Source organism: Coregonus clupeaformis, unplaced genomic scaffold (assembly GCF_020615455.1).
Source record: "Coregonus clupeaformis isolate EN_2021a unplaced genomic scaffold, ASM2061545v1 scaf2239, whole genome shotgun sequence".
NCBI classification, from domain to species: domain Eukaryota; kingdom Metazoa; phylum Chordata; class Actinopteri; order Salmoniformes; family Salmonidae; genus Coregonus; species Coregonus clupeaformis.
The window spans coordinates 39,580-44,788 of NW_025535693.1; the positions used below are offsets into that span (position 1 = coordinate 39,580).

A 5,209-nucleotide genomic window follows, 5' to 3' on the forward strand; every position below is an offset into this window, starting at 1 on the left:
TCACCCGGAAGAATACACTGTCATACTTTTACACTGTCATACATCCCGGGTACGAAGAACGTGAAGGCAGACACACTGTCCCGGCTGTATGACACAGAGGAGAGGCCCAGCGACAACACTCCCATACTGCCGGCCTCCTGCATTGTGGCGCCGGTAGTATGGGCGATGGACACGGATATAGAGCAGGCATTACGCACACGTCACCCTCCTCTGGTCACCCAGGTATCGACCGCAAAATACTGTTGGCCTACCTTGGCTAAGGACATGAGGGTGTATGTCTCCTCCTACTCAGTGTGCGCCCAGAGTAAGGCACCTAGGCACCTCCCAGCGGGTAAGTTACAACCTTTACCAGTTCCACAACGACCATGGTCTCACCTAAGTGTTGATTTTCTAACTGATCTTCCCCTCTCCCAAGGTAACACCACCATCCTGGTCGTTGTGGACCGCTTTTTTAAAGCCTGCTGCCTCCTTCCTCTGCCCGGTCTCCCCACGGCTCTGCAAACTGCGGAGGCCCTGTTTACACACGTATTCTACGTGGGGTACCAGAGGATATAGTGTCTGACCGAGGTCCCCAGTTCATGGAAAGTCTGGGGGTCTCGGTCAGCCTGACCTCTGGGTTCCACCCCGAGAGTAATGGGCAGGTGGAATGGGTAAATTCATGCGGTGCTACTGCCAGGACCGGCCGGTGGAGTGGTCGGTGTTCTTGCCATGGGCAGACTATGCCCAGAACTCTCTCCGCCACTCCTCCACTAACCTAACTCCTTTCCAGTGTGTTCTAGGTTACCACCCGGTTCTGGCACCGTGGCACCAGAGCCAGACCGAGGCTCCTGCGGTGGATGACTGGTTTCGGCACACAGAGGAGACGTGGGATGCTGCCCACGTTCACCTCCAGCACGCGTGCGTCGTCAGAAGGCCAACGCTGACCGCCACCGCAGTGAGGCCCCCGTCTTTGTACCGGGGGATCGGGTCTGGCTCTCGACCCGGAATCTGCCCCTCCGCCTGCCCTACCGGAAGCTGAGCCGCGGTTTGTGGGGCCGTTCAAAGTCCTGAGGAGAGTCAACGAGGTCACTTACAGGTTATTACTTCCCCCTGATTACCGTATTAACCCCTCGTTTCATGTGTCTGTCCTCAGGCCGGTGGTAGCTGGTCCGCTCCAGAAGTCTGAGGTGCGGGAGGTCCCTCCACCTCTTCTGGACATTGAGGGGGCCCCGGTGTACTCTGTCCGTTCCATCCTGGATTCGAGGCGTTGGGTGGGGGGCCTTCAGTACCTTGTGGAGTGGGAGGGGTACGGTCCGGCGGAACGGTGCTGGGTCCCGGTGAGGGATATCCTCGATCCCTCCATGTTACGGGATTTCCACCATCGCCATCCGGCTCGCCCTGCTCCGTGTCCTCCTGGCCATCGCCGGGGTCGGCGCGCAGCTGGAGCCGCGCGTCAAGGGGGGGGGGGTACTGTCACGACTTCCGCCAAGGCTGCCTCCCCTCCTTGTTCGGGCAGGTTTCGGCGTTCGCCATCACCGGCTTACTAGCTACTGCCGATCCATTTGTCTTGTCTTCAATCACACACACCTGGTCCTTATTCCCTCATTAGTCATTGTATAAGTGTTCCCTCTGCTTCCTTGTCTGTGTGGGTGATTGTTTATTGTGGAGGTTAGTGAAGCTTGGTGGAGCTCGTGTATTGTGTATCGACGGGAGTATTTCCTGTGTGCCTTGTATTTTCCAGTGCGCCTGTTTTGTGCCCTGGAGAGTGTTTGACGCATTTCTACGTAAACCAGTATTTTGTGGATTAAAGCCTGTTATTCTGTGATTTACCCTCCTGCGCCTGACTCCTTCAACACCACCTCATCACAATAACACAATAGAAAATCTATATACAGTGTGTGTGCAAATGTAGTAAGTTATGGAGGTAAGACAATAAATAGGCCATAGTGCAAAATAATTACAATTTAGTATTAACACTGGAGTGATAGATGTGCAGAAGATGATGTGCAAATAGAGATACTGGGGTGCAAATGAGCAAAATAAATAACAATATGGCGATGAGGTAGTTGCGTGGAGGTAAATGTCTGAGAGAAGGGATCACTTGATGCATAAAAAGTATTACAACTATGTATTTTCTCCAATAAATCAAAAATAACTATATATTCAGTGGAGAGAGTCTTTTGTATACACATTTTATATTGCTGCTACAGTATGCTATTGAACACATAGTGTTGTGTATGTGTTCAATAGTGTAACGCGCCATTTAGGGGGTTCGAAGACTGGAACGTCAACTATAAAGAAAGTTAAGACCAGACAGAGGCAGCATACAGGAGCGATATAAAACATGACTTTAATCTCCATAAACAACCACCATCTCAATCAGTTCACGTGACAGACAGGAATTTATAGACACAGGTCAGGCATTTCTAATCAATGATAATCAACGCCAATGGTAATCACTCTTACAATAGCATTCTTGTAACCAATTTTACCTACAACTTAAAAACATAGTCATATAGTAAAAACGTTAAGGGCTCTATTCAATCAGATCCGCTTTAGCAGACATCCGCATAGCGGTTGGTTGTTTTGGTGTTGTTGGAGGTAAAACTGCATTAAAGCTGTCAAATCCACCCAGCCAAGTGGCTCCCGGCCTTATATCTAAAGCGGACGTTGCCATTGGCTGCACGGAGTCACATTAACAGAAATTCCATGCAGCCTTGTTTACAAGTTCGAACACTGGAATGTGAGATGTAATTTATAACTCGAGTAGGATGATAGAAATCTTCATTATTTTGTTTAATTATTTTTCGATTTGAGCGTAATGAGCCATGGTGCTGGTCAGCCAGTTGTTGAAAATGCACACCTGGAGGAAGAGAAGGAGAAGTGAGACATCAGTAGACACAGGGCCAAGTTACTGTAGATCTGGGATAAAGTTGGTATTATTGAAGTTAGAAACATGTAGTTGTGACAGGGATGAACCAGTGGTCTAATAAAGGAATGCTGTCACAAACCCATTATAGTATTTATTTGAAACTACATGATGCTTTATCCCACAAACTTAGCAGCAGAAGCCTATATTCTTACCTTGGCGTAGACACCAGGGTTACTGGGCTCGGCACAGCCATATCCCCAGGACACAACACCCTGCAGCTCACCGTTGCACACCACAGGGCCACCGGAGTCACCCTGAGAGAGAGAGAATGAGAGATTTACTTCACTGTTTCTCTGTACTGTATTTTTGGTCCTAATAGTTTTGATAAGCTGGTCAGAGGCAGTAGTAGAGCAGGACTAGCCTCTACAGGTCAGTGCTGTTCAGTCCCTGGCAAGAGTCCTTGCCTCCCTCCAGGAATCCAGCGCAATTATGTATCATTTACATCTGAACACTGGCAATGGTTACCAGACCAAGTATATTTTATAACCTAGCCCCAAAATACATGAAAGTATTGACGTTGGTGCTGTACTCACTGGAGCTCATGGTGTTTTCCCATCCAGAGATGACACACATGGTGCCAGCGGGGGCACAGCTGGTGGGCAGAGCAACAGGCTGCACGTAGGTGTTGAGGGTGGCGGGCTTGCTCAGCTTGATCAGCATGATGTCATTGTTGATGTTGTAGGATCTGTAGTTGGGGTGGGGGATGACGCAGGAAGAAGAGATGAACTGCTCGTTACCCTCAGTCCTGGCAATGTTGTGCTCGCCCAGACGCACCTCCACGTGGCTTTGGGTGAAAGAGAAAGAGATATACGGGAGAAAGAGAGAGGGAAAGGGGTGGGAAGGTAAGTGTTTCATAACTCGATGGTGTTCTGTACTGAGCCTTGAGGTGCAAGTGAAGTGAGCTGCATGATATAATATAGATAGAAGGTAGGAATGATTAAGCCAAGACAGACATAGCACATCTAAACCTTCTTGTCTTCTAACTAGGCTAGGGGCACTGTGTTTTCCCATTGTAGCCAATTAAATTGCACACTATTCAATTAATTTGCACACTGTGTAAATCGTGGACAGAACATATATTGGGTTATTTTGACCCAGCCAGTTGGGTCACTTAGTTGTGTTGTTTTCTTTGAAGACTGGAGGCATGGTTTAGTAGGGTTGTGGCTTTCAGATAGTTATTTTCGGCCACCCGTGAGTGTATATGTCATTCCGGTTAATCTGTTCTATTGTATTGTCATCACCTGCTAAGGTTGAGCACTGACACTTTTGTAGTGTTAATGAGGCTTACACAAGCGTATGAGTTCCTCAAGTGCCTATGCATATCCCAATGTTGGGATAATTACCACTTTGTTATAATATTTAAATAATAATGTTATTACATTTACATAAAAATATGTAATGTGCATAAATATTCAAGGAACATTTTAATTTGCAGTGTACAAACTGAACATGATGAACAGGAATTACATTCACTCTCACGGGTGGCCAAGAAGAACTATCTGAAAGTCATGCCCCCAAAAGGCCTCCTTAATTTATGGATTACATTAAAAAAGACCCAGCATGAAAGTGAATAAAAACCAAACTGATGTTTGGGTAATTGGTCATTTTCAGGAGACGTGGCATATTGGATGTGGCTTTCAGATAGTTATTTTTGGTCCATGAGAGTAAATGCAATTGCTGTTCATCATGTTGTGGTCCTCTGTAGCTCAGCTGGTAGAGCACGGCGCTTGTAACGCCAGGGTAGTGGGTTCGATCCCCGGGACCACCCATACACAAAAATGTATGCACACATGACTGTAAGTCGCTTTGGATAAAAGCGTCTGCTAAATGGCATATTTATTTATTATTTAAGTTTGTACACTGCAAATGTCTATTTTCTTTCAATAATTTGGTAACAGAATTACAAATTTTAATCACTTAATAATTCTTAAAGATGTACCCAGTCACAACAGTATCGCTAATGTAATGACTTGAAGGAATACGTGAATGAGTCATCATTGTGAATTCATAAGAAGTACTATAGTAGAATGTGTTGAGAATAATTTACTCTTTGAGCTCAAAGTGCCATTGGTAACATGGGTTATTGTTAGATGATTGCTAATGAACTTAGCACTTGGCGACACCTTGTGAGTTTTTCCACATTAATGATGTCAATGTACCTTGCTGCTGTAAAGGAATTTTGAAAAGCCACTTTTCAAAATTCCCCAAACTGTACACTATTACACACTACAAAGGTAATACTTTACATTACAGTGCCCTTCTTACTGTGTAATTACTCATGTAATTACACTGCATTAA

The 5,209-nt window shown here is 46.1% G+C and overlaps 1 pseudogene; it reads right to left on the minus strand.

Moving 5' to 3' along the window:
- Positions 1–2,779: 2,779 nt before the first annotated feature.
- Positions 2,780–4,057, minus strand: LOC121585360 (annotated as a pseudogene).
- Between the last annotated feature and the right edge of the window lie 1,152 nt (positions 4,058–5,209).